Here is a 14,788-nt window from a genome sequence, read left to right on the forward strand (position 1 = left end):
AGGGGGAGAGAGAGAGAGGAGGAGGGAGGGGATAGGGAGAAAGGAGTTGGAGAGAGAGAGGGAAGAAGGAGGGAGGGAAATAGAGGAGGGAGGGGATGGTGAGAGAGGAGGGGGACAAAGAGAGGGAAGACGGAGGGAAGGAAATAGCGGAGGGAGGGGATAGGGAGAGAGGAGGGGGAAGACGGAGGGAGGGGATCATGTTCCTCAGAGGAACTCATCCAAACCAACAACCTACACACCTAACTCAGCTTAAAGCCTCTTCCACAGTCAATGCCATTTCAAGTGCTAGACGGTTGTAGGGTAAACCCTCACCTCAGAGCCCGTCCCATGGTCTCATAGTTCATGTCAGGTTTGTTCTTGTGTTTGCCCCACAGCTTGGACACGGCCTTGGAGTCCACCAGCTTGAAGATGCCCTTCTCCCTCTGAGTCCACTTGATGTACCTGGGACAGGTGTTCTTGTCCTGGAGCAAGTCCAACAGGAACTCCCACAGGTACGTGGTGCTGCCTGGGGGACCAGAGACAGGCGGGTCGGTCGACAGAGAGACATGCGGGTCGGTCGACAGAGAGACAGGCGGGTCGGTCGACAGAGAGACAGGCGGGTCGGTCGACAGAGAGACATGCGGGTCGGTCGACAGAGAGACAGGCGGGTCGGTCGACAGAGAGACAGGCGGGTCGGTCGACAGAGAGACAGGCGGGTCGGTCGACAGAGAGACAGGCGGGTCGGTCGACAGAGAGACAGGCGGGTCGGTCGACAGAGAGACAGGCGGGTCGGTCGACAGAGAGACAGGCGGGTCGGTCGACAGAGAGACAGGCGGGTCGGTCGACAGAGAGACAGGCGGGTCGGTCGACAGAGAGACAGGCGGGTCGGTCGACAGAGAGACAGGCGGGTCGGTCGACAGAGAGACAGGCGGGTCGGTCGACAGAGAGACATGCGGGTCGGTCGACAGAGAGACAGTCCTTTCTGTATGTTTGGGGTCGGTCGACAGAGAGACAGGCGGGTCGGTCGACAGAGAGACAGGCGGGTCGGTCGACAGAGACCATACTTATTCTTCCTCTACGTTTACAGGCTTAAACAACAGGTTAAACTTCACAAAGAATATGGTTGATGAACACTTGGTTGTGGGAAAATTAAGTCCAAGCCCCTAATCAACACATGAAATCCTAGGGGTTTATGTCCGTGTCCTTTCTGTATGTTTGGTGTGTCCCACCTTTTCCTTCTCTGGGTTTCTTCTTGATGCTGAGGTCCGGTGATCCGTTGGACACAGCAGGCGGGTGGGTCTTTGGCTTCCTCCCCGCTACACAGACAAACATACCAATAAAGTTATTCAAAAATCAATCAAATCAATTGACATGAGTCGAAGACATGAGCATTTCACATTGCGTGCAATCTCCCAATATGCCAATAGACGGCGCTCTTTCTGTCTACAAGATACAACCAGTCCTATTTACCATCAACATCCTGTCTACAAGATACAACCAGTCCTATTTACCATCAACATCCTGTCTACAAGATACAACCAGTCCTATTTACCATCAACATCCTGTCTACAAGATACAACCAGTCCTATTTACCATCAACATCCTGTCTACAAGATACAACCAGTCCTATTTACCATCAACATCCTGTCTACAAGATACAACCAGTCCTATTTACCATCAACATCCTGTCTACAAGATACAACCAGTCCTATTTACCATCAACATCCTGTCTACAAGATACAACCAGTCCTATTTACCATCAACATCCTGTCTACAAGATACAACCAGTCTGACAAGTCAGTCCTATTTAACATCAACATCTTTATAGTACCTTTATCATTAAAACCATTTAGGCTCTTTAGCATTACTTTGATGTCTCAATCAACAGCCAGCATCTCCAATCAACAGCCAGTATCTCCAATCAACAGCCAGCATCTCCAATCAACAGCCATTTATCTCCAATCAACAGCCAGCATCTCCAATCAACAGCCAGTATCTCCAATCAACAGCCAGCATCTCCAATCAACAGCCAGCATCTCCAATCAACAGCCAGCATCTCCAATCAACAGCCAGCATCTCCATCAACAGCCAGCATCTCAAATCAACAGCCAGCATCTCCAGTCAACAGCCAGCATCTCCAGTCAACAGCCAGTATCTCCAGTCAACAGCCAGTATCTCCAAGTCAACAGCCAGTATCTCCAGTCAACAGCCAGCATCTCCAATCAACAGCCAGCATCTCCAATCAACAGCCAGTATCTCCAATCAACAGCCAGTATCTCCAATCAACAGCCAGTATCTCCAATCAACAGCCAGTATCTCCAGTCAACAGCCAGTATCTCCAGTCAACAGCCAGTATCTCCAATCAACAGCCAGTATCTCCAATCAACAGCCAGTATCTCCAATCAACAGCCAGCATCTCCAATCAACAGCCAGCATCTCCAATCAACAGCCAGCATCTCCAATCAACAGCCAGCATCTCCAATCAACAGCCAGTATCTCCAGTCAACAGCCAGTATCTCCAATCAACAGCCAGTATCTCCAATCAACAGCCAGTATCTCCAATCAACAGCCAGTATCTCCAATCAACAGCCAGTATCTCCAATCAACAGCCAGTATCTCCAATCAACAGCCAGTATCTGTGGGTAGTATTATAGAAAGTTCTCAGTGGATAGCCAGTATTCTATTCTGTCTTAGAGTCATCTTAACCTTCCTGACAGGTTGGTGGTCAGGCTCAGGTTCCTCTAGGAGGGTGACCTCCGTGTCATCACTAACCTTTCTGACAGGTTGGTGGCCAGGCTCAGGTTCCTCTAGGAGGGTGTCCTCATCACTAACCTTCCTGACGGGTTGGTGGTCAGGTTCCTCTAGGAGGGTGACCTCCGTGTCCTCATCACTAACCTTTCTTCTTCCTGACAGGTTGGTGGTCAGGCTCGGACTCGTCTGGTTCCTCTATGAGGGTGACCTCCATGTCCTCGTCCATACAGTCTTCCGTAGACACCTCCACCACCGTCTCGGTCATCACGTCTGGACGCATCGCCGCGTGGATGAAGTCTGGGGTGGTCCCACACCCTGCCGGGATGAACACATCTAGTGGGACGAGAGGGAAAACGTTAAGAAGAGAGAAACAGTGTGTGTGTTCTGGTGGATGCGACGTTGTGTGAACACCAACATTTGTATGAAATCATCTGAGATCTGGCATCAATAATGTCTCTCTGTTCTTGTCTCTCGGCTGCTTATGGATGGAACATGTCATGGTGAATACCTGGGTGAATCCGCTTATGGATGGAACATCCTCTCAATAATGTCTCTCTGTACTTGTCTCTCGGCTGCTTATGGATGGAACATGTCATGGTGAATACCTGGGCTGCGGTCTCAATAATGTCTCTCTGTTCTGTCTTCGGCTGCTTATGGATGGAACATGTCACGGTGAATACCTGGGCTGCGGTCTCAATAATGTCTCTCTGTTCTTGTCTCTCGGCTGCTTATGGATGGAACATGTCATGGTGAATACCTGGGCTACGGTCTCAATAATGTCTCTCTGTTCTGGTCTCTCGGCTGCTTATGGATGGAATATGTCATGGTGAATACCTGGGCTACGGTCTCAATAATGTCTCTCTGTTCTTGTCTCTCGGCTGCTTATGGATGGAATATGTCATGGTGAATACCTGGGCTACGGTCTCAATAATGTCTCTCTGTTCTGTCTCTCGGCTGCTTATGGATGGAACATGTCATGGTGAATACCTGGGCAACGGTCTCAATAATGTCTCTCTGTTCTTGTCTCTCGGCTGCTTATGGATGGAACATGTCATGGTGAATACCTGGGCTGTGGTCTCAATAATGTCTCTCTGTTCTCGTCTCTCGGCTGCTTATGGATGGAACATGTCATGGTGAATACCTGGGCTGCGGTCTCAATAATGTCTCTCTGTTCTGGTCTCTCGGCTGCTTATGGATGGAACATGTCATGGTGAATACCTGGGCTGCGGTCTCCTCTCAGGCTGGTAACAGAGTCCATGTGCAGCAGAGCCTCGGCAGCCTCGATGGTCTTATCTGAACAGTAGATAGTGGAGCCAGACTGTTGGTAATGGACGGACGCCTCCACTGAAACACAGACAACACACGTTACTAAAGGGGAAAAGCACCGCTGCAGGTCCGTAGACATTTCATTACTTGTACAGTACAGAGGGGTTCTGATGCATCCTACCGGAAATAAAAGTTGTGTTTGGTGACCTCAAGACTGTTACCATGGTTTGGTTTTTATTGTGAAAACACCGTCGGCGTTGCACCATTAACGGTTCACTACCAAACTAAAGGCTGAGACACTAGAATGGCTTGTTTACTACACTTCACACAGGACTTCTACAGTCTGTCAAAGCTGACATTCTCTCTGGCGCCCCCTAGCAACCGTTCTGTCTCCAGTTACTATGGCTTAATAACTGATGTAGGATCAGCTGCAAATAAAAGTCTCTCTCTACCACTATGACCTACAGTGTCAGACTGACCTTAAAAGAGATGTTACAGAGCATCAAGTAACTAACTAACCACAACTAACTAACCATCTATAACTAACTAACCATCTATAATTAACTAACCATCTATAATTAACTAACCATCTATAACTAACTAACCAACCATAACTAACCATCTATAACTAACCAACCATCTATAACTAACTAACCAACCATCTATAACTAACCAACCATCTATAACTAACCAACCATCTATAACTAACCATAACTAACTAACCATCTATAACTAACTAACCATCTATAACTAACTAACCATCTATAACTAACTAACCATCTATAACTAACCATCTATAACTAACCATCTATAACTAACCATCTATAACTAACTAACCAACCATAACTAACCAACCAACCATAACTAACCAACCATCTATAACTAACCAACCATCTATAACTAACCATAACTAACTAACCATCTATAACAAACTAACCATCTAATAAGTATTGGTTAGAAGTCATGGTTTCCTCCTTTCCTTTGGGCCCTGCGGTTTTTCCTTCTAAAATGACCCAATCTGTTTTCCTCATTACGGGCTGTCTACAACAAGGGGTCTAGAGGGTTTCCTTGTGCTCATCTGGTCATGGTAAATCATTTGGGCTAGGAATTGTTTCACAAAGAAAAGGAGACAAGGAAAACGTATGTAATTTATTAGTATGGGGTATGCAGTCATTCTGAGGAACTAGGAGACAGACTAAGCCCAGGGATTCCATTTACAGTACACTACTTTTGACCAGAGTGCTCTGGGTCCTGGTCAAAAGTAGTGCACTATATAGTGGATAGGGTGCCATTTGGAACCAAACCCAGGGCACCTGCTGTTGTCCCTCTCTGGGAAGCACGTCTCTGGTTACCATCATCCCTGCCCATGTTTGGCTATGAGGCAGGCACAGGGCAGGGGAGAGGGGTTATCTTTAGGAAGACTGACTGACTGACTGCCTGCCCCCCCCCCCATTCAGACCCTGACACTCACACTACCCATCGTCCCAAGCGCAAACAAACTGTAGCCCCCACACACACACACATAAACAAGCAGACCTACTATAGGCACCTGATAGGCCGAGCTGCCGTTGAAACAAGGCAGGACTACCTAAATAAACCCACCATAGACCATAACATAGACTGGGCACTGGATACTTTGACACCGATACAGAGGCTAGAAATAAACACAGACATTTGACATACATACTAAGATGCATTTATCTGTAAGCATATTATACATACGGGTTTAACTGTAAAAGTGTTAACTTTAATATTTTTTTAAGTAATAAATAAAATGTCAGGCATTTTCATATTTGTAGGGATTCGTTCAACAGTGAGTGTTTGGTTAATAATGATAAGCGAGGTTGGTTATCCGAATATTTGGTTGGGTTCGGACTCGGGTTGAAATAGCACTGCTGCACTACCTCAGTCATTGTATTTAAGAAAACGAATTAACATCTGTAAAAAGTAATTTAGGCTAAAAGTCAGCATATTTCAAAAGTACAAAATGCATGTGAATAAATGTGATTTTCATCATTACTTCTCGACAAAAAAGAAAGAAAAAGCTGGTACTACTTGACCGAGCCAATAATAGCAAGTCCGACACAAAGTAGTGCAGTCCCCTATGACTTCCGTGTTTACACTCGCGTAGCCTTTCCCTCCAGTTCTCTTCGAAGACGGTGAAGACGGTCTCCATCCCCACGTCACTCACACCCCGCCCCGGACACCATTGGATAAGTCAGTAATCTACGCCCACCCGTTTAGCAGCGCTCATTGGCTGGTGGGAGGATTTCGAACGCCTCACGAGCGCCGTTGGTCAAATGGACCTGTCAATCAAGCCACAACCCGCCTTAGATGCATAACAATGCTTCCGCCATCGAAATGATCCCAAAAATATTTAAATGATCGTTAAATCAAGGAATATAACACTCTAGCCAATGTAAAAAAAATAATAACCTTTGTATAGCGAACTGAACTTAAACGAGACACGATTTGCACTTAAAAATCGCGAGCGAATAAACGCAAAAGCCAGCATTGAGTGCACCGTTAGCAGCCACACACTTCACGGGATAAACCACTGGGCCCACACTTAGATAACGGTCCGAATCTGACTCAGAAAAACGGAACATGGCTGAAAATGGATGGGGGAAAAAGTCACAAAATTACTAGAATACAGCTTTCAACTAAATGTTTACACTCACTTCGGTGTCATTCAATGTTTGAACAAACTGGCTGTATGTGTTATTCAACAAGGAAAAATATTTCGATAGACTATATTTCAATACAGGGATAAAATCACAACATAACTGATTCAATATAGGTAGATCATATATACAGAGTGTGTATTTAAAGCCATGATAAACGCGGAATAAACAGAAATCCACATGCCCTTCCGACTCAGACAGCGTGGCAAAGACGTAGGAAAGACAACACATCTACAACACTTCCTGGTTTCAGCGGGACTCCCTCTATGCCAGAATAACCAGTTATTATGATACACATGGACGGAGAAACTATAAATCACGATATGCACGCGCTGCTACGTGCAGATTGCGGTCTAATCCTCCAGTGCTCAAATCCAAACGGTAATTTTAAACATTTTAAGAACGACTGAAGAAAAGCGGACATCGCCATGCAGGTTACTAGGCAAGGTGATCACTTCCTGCTTTGCCCTCCATTATTTCATGAAACTACTTAACGGATATGGGGGCGCAGCGGTCGCTAAAATAAACACATAGTGTCAACAAACGGTCGCCGGGAGAACGAGTTCTAAATCAATTCCGTTACCTGCTCTGATGAGCAGATCGAGTTGGTTAGCGGGCCCCTCATGAAGTGAAGTCGCCATGTTCTTCCCGTGTTGCAGATTCGTATTGACTTCACACTGAAAGGCAGCCAAAAGCTCAGATCACTCCGCCGCCAGAGGAAATCTCAAATTCATCCAGACCGCTTCACAACCCCCACACCGCGGCAGACGGGTGTCCTTCCGCGCTAAACACAGGAAATCCTCCGGCTCTCTCTTGAGCGCTTGCCAAAGATGGTGGATACATTTAGATGTCCCACTCAGGCCGTTAACCATGTTTTAAAGTTCCTGTCTGCTTAAGGGATGGCTCTCCCATAGGCACCAATAAATTAGCAGCTGGGTCTGATTCGCTTAGTCCATTGACTGTATATGAAGGAGAGAAAAAAAAGGAGCGAGTGAGATGTCTTGCTTTCTTTTCCATCTCTGCTCTTGCATCGATCGAACGTCAACCAATGCAGGAAAAAAGGACAATTCCTCCACAATAGGCCCGTGCATTCAACATTTTTAAAAAGCATAACAGAGCATTTTAAGACACCATTAATATAATGTATGTATTGCATTCCTAACAATGAACATTCAACGCAAGGAATAAATATTTTAAGAGCATATAAACGTGTCTTCATTTGCATTATGGCAAAACGACCTTAGTCTAAGTAGGAATGATGTAAGCCTGATTTTTTTTTTTTAATCTCTCACTAAAGTAACTAAAAATGAAACAGTCTGCTGAGGTACCGAGTGCAGAAATGTTTAGATTGATGCCAGAGCTTGTAGGTACTTAGGTCATCATCCACTTTAATGGGTTAGTTTTCTGACTGGAAGTCTACGCCCCAGACAGCACTCAGCGACTCGCACAACAAGTCGTCGTGTCAGCAACTAATGACGCAATTTTAAAAAGGGAAGAAAAACAAGGAGTTAAACAATAAAAATAAGTTTCGGAAGGTACAGTAGAGGTCGGCTACTTTAGGAACGTTGAGGGAAGGAGAACACCGGTGTCTGTCTGCTTGCTTGGCTGGACCACACTCCTTTCCAAAGAGAATACTTCAAAAATAATTAAATAAATAAATAACTTTTTACATCTTAAATGCTTTTGGTTTGTTGTGTTTTTCCCTCCACTCTGTCCAACTAACTACAGGCTTTAAACTGTTTGCCTAAATCAACCAATCAACTAACTACAGGCTTTAAACTGTTTGCCTAAATCAACCAATCAACTAACTACAGGCTTTAAACTGTTTGCCTAAATCAACCAATCAAATATATTTATAAAGCCCTTATTACATCAGCTGATATCTCAAAGTGCTGTACAGAAACCCAGCCTAAAACCACAAACACCAGGCAATGCAGGTGTAGAAGCACGGTGGCTTGGAAAAACTCCCTAGAAAGGCCAGAACCTAGGAAGAAACCTAGAGAGGAACCAGGCTATGTGGGGTGGCCAGTCCTCTTCTGGCTGTGCCGGGTGGAGATTATAAACAGAACATGGCCAAGATGTTCATAGATGACCAGCAGGGTCAAATAATAATAATCACAGTGGAATCACAACTGCAATCAACACATGTTTACAACTTCCAAACAGTACACTTGTGGACTTTTATGTACTACAGTGGACGGCCACAAGAGGGCGATGTCTACTGGCAGACAGGCCTTACATATCCGCTTTCTGAGTTTCCTAGCAACCACACCAAAGCTGTGAGTGACTGTAGTACTGGGGATGAAGGTGTGGAAAATAATGTACATCTCCCCAAATGAAAATAACATCTGTAAACTGGTGTGGGGTGTGTATGTCAAGTGAATGTACAAATCAAAGTGGAATACCCCTCTAACACTTAGCTTTATTATCAACAACTCGTGCCAAAGCTGAAAGCTGTCCCACTTATTTTACTGTGTGTGTATTCAGGTTATATATAAATATGTATGCATGCATGTATGTGTGTATGCGTGTGTATGTGTGTATGTATGCGTATGCGTGTGCGCCTGTGTGTAGGTATGCGTGTGTGTAGGTATGCGTATGCGTGTGTGTATGTATGTATGCGTGTGTGCGTGTGTGTAGGTATGCGTGTGTGTAGGTATGCGTGTGTGTAGGTATGCGTATGCGTGTGTGTATGTATGTATGCGTATGCGTGTGTGCATGTGTGTGTGTGCGTATGCGTGTGTGTATGTATGCGTGTGTGTGCGTATGTATGCGTATGTGTGCGTGTGTGTATGTATGTATGCATGTAGGTATGCGTATGTGTGTGCGTATGTGTGTGCGTATGTGCATGTGTGTGCGTATGCGTGTGTGCGTGTGTGTATGTATGTATGCATGTAGGTATGCGTATGTGTGTGCGTATGTGCATGTGTGTGTGCGTATGCGTGTGCGTATGTATGCGTGTATGCGCGTCAAAAGTTTGGACACACCTACTCATTCAAGGGGTTTTCTTTATTTTTTACATTGTATAATAATAGTGAAGACATCAAAACTATGAAATAACACATTTCAAAGTCATGCAATAACTGAAAAAGAGTTAAACAATTCAAAATATATGAGAGTCTTCAAAGTAGCCACCCTTTGCCTTGATGACAGCTGTGCACTCTGTTTAACACTTGTTTGGTTACTACATGATTCCATATGTGTTATTACATAGTTGTGACGTCTTCACTATTATTCTACAATGTAGATGATAGTACAAATAAAGAAACACGAGCAGGTGTGTCCAAACGTTTGACTGGTACTGAATGTATGGTACTAGTGTATTCAGGTTGGGTAGGTAGATGGTAGATGATATATGTAGACCGAGGCCTGTGTGTACATCCCACCCCGGTCTCTCACCTGTTTCCACCACCTCAGTCTCCACCTCCTGATCTTCCCCACGTCCTGTATCAGGTAGGTCCCGTCATCGTAGACCAGAACATGGGCAGAGAAATACTGCTCCAGCCCCCTGCCTGGGACCTCCTCCACGATCACTGCTGGGTTCTCCTCTTCATCCAGGTCCTCGTCTGTCTCTTCTTCCAACATGTCTCCCTCCACCTCTACCTCCACCTCCACTTCAGCTTCAACGTCTCCCTCCTCACACTCTCCCTCCTGGAGAACAGGAGTGAGGGAGTAGGACAAAGAGGAACAGAGATGGAGAGAGGGACGAGGATAGAAAAACAGAAGGGGAGAAGAGGAGCTTGGTTAAGAAGACAGAACATCCCAAACAGAGTACTTTCTCTACTGCTATACAGTCCTTAAAGGAAAGGAGACGTGTGAAGGAAGCCAGTGAGTGTAAATAGTGGAGCACAGCACCTATCTAGTCCTGTCTTTAAGGAAAGGAGACGTGTGAAGGAAGCCAGTGAGTGTGAATATTGGAGAGCAGCACCTATCTTGTCCAGTCTTTAAGGAAAGGAGACGTGTGAAGGAAGCCAGTGAGTAGGTGATTTCACTGCTCATAATTCACCATTCTTGTCCAGTCTTTAAGCTGATCCAGGAGACTGTACAGTTAGGAATTCATCTTAGATCCTAGGTGGGATTTCACTCTCAGCCAATTGAACATTCAGATAGCTAGGTGGGACAACCATTCAGTCAGTGAATTCCTCTTATCCAGGTGGGACAACCACATCTCAGTTAGTGAATTCATCTTCAGATAGCTAGGTGGGACAACCACATCTCAGTCATAGTTAGTGAATTCATCTTCAGATAGCTAGGTGGGACAACCACATCTCAGTCATAGTGAATTCATCTTCAGATAGCTAGGTGGGACAACCACCTCTCAGTCAGTTAGTGAATTCATCTTCAGATAGCTAGGTGGGACAACCACATCTCAGTCATAGTGAATTCATCTTCAGATAGCTAGGTGGGACAACCACATCTCAGTCATAGTTAGTGAATTCATCTTCAGATAGCTAGGTGGGACAACCACCTCTCAGTCATAGTGAATTAATCTTCAGATAGCTAGGTGGGACAACCACCTCTCAGTCATAGTTAGTGAATTCATCTTCAGATAGCTAGGTGGGACAACCACATCTCAGTCATAGTTAGTGAATTCATCTTCAGATAGCTAGGTGGGACAACCACATCTCAGTCATAGTGAATTCATCTTCAGATAGCTAGGTGGGACAACCACCTCTCAGTCATAGTGAATTCATCTTCAGATAGCTAGGTGGGACAACCACATCTCAGTCATAGTTAGTGAATTCATCTTCAGATAGCTAGGTGGGACAACCACCTCTCAGTCATAGTTAGTGAATTCATCTTCAGATAGCTAGGTGGGACAACCACCTCTCAGTCATAGTGAATTCATCTTCAGATAGCTAGGTGGGACAACCACCTCTCAGTCATAGTGAATTCATCTTCAGATAGCTAGGTGGGACAACCACCTCTCAGTCATAGTGAATTCATCTTCAGATAGCTAGGTGGGACAACCACATCTCAGTCATAGTGAATTCATCTTCAGATAGCTAGGTGGGACAACCACATCTCAGTCATAGTTAGTGAATTCATCTTCAGATAGCTAGGTGGGACAACCACATCTCAGTCATAGTTAGTGAATTCATCTTCAGATAGCTAGGTGGGACAACCACCTCTCAGTCATAGTTAGTGAATTCATCTTCAGATAGCTAGGTGGGACAACCACCTCTCAGTCATAGTGAATTCATCTTCAGATAGCTAGGTGGGACAACCACATCTCAGTCATAGTGAATTCATCTTCAGATAGCTAGGTGGGACAACCACCTCTCAGTCATAGTTAGTGAATTCATCTTCAGATAGCTAGGTGGGACAACCACCTCTCAGTCATAGTTAGTGAATTCATCTTCAGATAGCTAGGTGGGACAACCACCTCTCAGTCATAGTTAGTGAATTCATCTTCAGATAGCTAGGTGGGACAACCACCTCTCAGTCATAGTGAATTCATCTTCAGATAGCTAGGTGGGACAACCACATCTCAGTCATAGTTAGTGAATTCATCTTCAGATAGCTAGGTGGGACAACCACATCTCAGTCATAGTTAGTGAATTCATCTTCAGATAGCTAGGTGGGACAACCACATCTCAGTCATAGTGAATTCATCTTCAGATAGCTAGGTGGGACAACCACCTCTCAGTCATAGTTAGTGAATTCATCTTCAGATAGCTAGGTGGGACAACCACCTCTCAGTCATAGTGAATTCATCTTCAGATAGCTAGGTGGGACAACCACCTCTCAGTCATAGTGAATTCATCTTCAGATAGCTAGGTGGGACAACCACCTCTCAGTCATAGTTAGTGAATTCATCTTCAGATAGCTAGGTGGGACAACCACCTCTCAGTCATAGTTAGTGAATTCATCTTCAGATAGCTAGGTGGGACAACCACCTCTCAGTCATAGTTAGTGAATTCATCTTCAGATAGCTAGGTGGGACAACCACATCTCAGTCATAGTTAGTGAATTCATCTTCAGATAGCTAGGTGGGACAACCACATCTCAGTCATAGTTAGTGAATTCATCTTCAGATAGCTAGGTGGGACAACCACCTCTCAGTCATAGTGAATTCATCTTCAGATAGCTAGGTGGGACAACCACCTCTCAGTCATAGTGAATTCATCTTCAGATAGCTAGGTGGGACAACCACTCTCAGTCATAGTTAGTGAATTCATCTTCAGATAGCTAGGTGGGACAACCACCTCTCAGTCATAGTTAGTGAATTCATCTTCAGATAGCTAGGTGGGACAACCACCTCTCAGTCAGTTAGTGAATTCATCTTCAGATAGCTAGGTGGAACAACCACCTCTCAGTCATAGTTAGTGAATTCATCTTCAGATAGCTAGGTGGGACAACCACCTCTCAGTCATAGTGAATTCATCTTCAGATAGCTAGGTGGGACAACCACCTCTCAGTCATAGTGAATTCATCTTCAGATAGCTAGGTGGGACAACCACCTCTCAGTCATAGTTAGTGAATTCATCTTCAGATAGCTAGGTGGGACAACCACCTCTCAGTCATAGTTAGTGAATTCATCTTCAGATAGCTAGGTGGGACAACCACCTCTCAGTCATAGTTAGTGAATTCATCTTCAGATAGCTAGGTGGAACAACCACATCTCAGTCATAGTTAGTGAATTCATCTTCAGATAGCTAGGTGGAACAACCACATCTCAGTCATAGTGAATTCATCTTCAGATAGCTAGGTGGGACAACCACATCTCAGTCATAGTTAGTGAATTCATCTTCAGATAGCTAGGTGGGACAACCACCTCTCAGTCATAGTTAGTGAATTCATCTTCAGATAGCTAGGTGGGACAACCACATCTCAGTCATAGTTAGTGAATTCATCTTCAGATAGCTAGGTGGGACAACCACCTCTCAGTCATAGTTAGTGAATTCATCTTCAGATAGCTAGGTGGAACAACCACCTCTCAGTCATAGTGAATTCATCTTCAGATAGCTAGGTGGGTTAGTGAATTCATCTTCAGATAGCTAGGTGGGACAACCACATCTCAGTCATAGTCGGTCCATTTTTCCTCATTAAAGTGGTTATCAGAGTCAAATGCGAGTGTTAGTTCAGTAAAAGGTGTTTGCTACTCAGTCCAACCCTCCCACCACTCACCTGACGAGGGTCCTCCACGGTGGTCATATACTCCACCACCGCCCCTCCACTGTCAACGAGCACCACCGAGGTCATGACGCATGCCCCTCCAGGCGAGATCCAGCCCCGGCCGACTCACTGCTGCCTCCTGGCCCCACCTCGCTCTGCTGCCCCACGCTGGTGGCCTCTGGTACTGCAGCCAGGCCACAGCTCAGACCACTGAGGAAGAGACAGAAGAAAAGTTATTTAAACATTATGAAGCCAGTCGTTAAGAGCCCGGACAGGGCTAAACAATGGTAAGAGAGCCCGGACAGGGCTACACGATGGTAAGAGAGCCCGGACAGGCCTACACAATGCTAAGACAGCCTGGACAGGGCTACGCGATGGTAAGAGAGCCCGGACAGGGCTACGCGATGGTAAGACAGCCCGGACAGGGCTACGCGATGGTAAGAGAGCCCGGACAGGCCTACACAATGCTAAGACAGCCTGGACAGGGCTACGCGATGGTAAGAGAGCCCGGACAGGCCTACACATTGGTAAAGACAGCCTGGACAGGGCAATGGTAAGAGAGCCCGGACAGGCCTACACAATGCTAAGACAGCCTGGGCAGGGCACAATGGTAAGAGAGCCCGGACAGGCCTACACAATGGTAAGACAGCCTGGGCAGGGCTACGCGATGGTAAGAGAGCCCGGACAGGCCTACACAATGCTAAGACAGCCTGGACAGGGCTACGCGATGGTAAGAGAGCCCGGACAGGCCCACACAATGCTAAGACAGCCTGGACAGGGCTACGCGATGGTAAGAGAGCCCGGACAGACCTACACAATGCTAAGACAGCCTGGACAGGGCTACGCGATGGTAAGAGAGCCTGGACAGGGCTACGCGATGGTAAGAGAGCCCGGACAGGCCTACACAATGCTAAGACAGCCTGGACAGGGCTACGCGATGGTAAGAGAGCCCGGACAGGCCTACACAATGCTAAGACAGCCTGGACAGG

At 45.8% G+C, this 14,788-nt stretch overlaps 1 pseudogene; it reads right to left on the bottom strand.

Annotated features, from left to right (window-relative positions):
• LOC135506610 (ETS-related transcription factor Elf-2-like) overlaps positions 1 to 14,788 on the bottom strand; it is a 276,324-nt pseudogene that overhangs the window by 2,339 nt on the left and 259,197 nt on the right.

Source organism: Oncorhynchus masou, chromosome 20, assembly GCF_036934945.1.
Source record: "Oncorhynchus masou masou isolate Uvic2021 chromosome 20, UVic_Omas_1.1, whole genome shotgun sequence".
In the NCBI taxonomy this organism is placed as follows: domain Eukaryota; kingdom Metazoa; phylum Chordata; class Actinopteri; order Salmoniformes; family Salmonidae; genus Oncorhynchus; species Oncorhynchus masou.